The following is a 638-nucleotide window of genomic DNA, read 5'->3' as shown; positions in this document are numbered from 1 at the left end:
CCGCAGACATCAGCTATTGCCCTTAGTCCTCAGACGATGCGATGCTGTACATGAGATGATGTTGATGGGATGATGTTGCTGAGATGATGTTTTGACTCCTGGTGGGCTGGCCTGACCCTACTTATGGGGTCTGCTGGCTGGATTCACCGCTGAGTCACCTCCCCCATCGCTTCGCACAGGCCTTGGAAAGGAAACTTAAGAAAAACTGAACCCCCTCCTCACCTAAGTATAAGTGTTCTAAGATTTAAAATACTGTGGTTATTTTTCAGATTCATCCAGGCGCTCTATCTGTCAGGTTATAAGTCCCCCTATCAGGGTCCCTCCGCTGGTACTCTCATACCCTCAGTCCATCAAGGGCACGTTCCTGGTTTGCAGGTTTCATCCCCGATTTGGGGCGCATGTGGGAGGTCACCAATCGATGTTTCTCTCTCCACCTCCTCTCCTCTCTTATCTGTGTCCTTCCTGCCCCGGACCAGGAGACCACCTCCTCTCCTAGTTCTTGGGGTCCTTTTAGTGGGAATAATATTTAGGCAGCAAAGCCTGGGGGTAGGCGAAGCCAGGGCTACCGGGGTTTTGTTCCATGGGGACCACTTAGTACCGGGGAGGATGCACAGTGTCCGTCCACACAGGTAGCTCCC

Source organism: Myotis davidii, unplaced genomic scaffold, assembly GCF_000327345.1.
Source record: "Myotis davidii unplaced genomic scaffold, ASM32734v1 scaffold2777, whole genome shotgun sequence".
NCBI classification, from domain to species: Eukaryota; Metazoa; Chordata; class Mammalia; order Chiroptera; family Vespertilionidae; genus Myotis; species Myotis davidii.
This window is presented reverse-complemented; position numbering follows the sequence as displayed.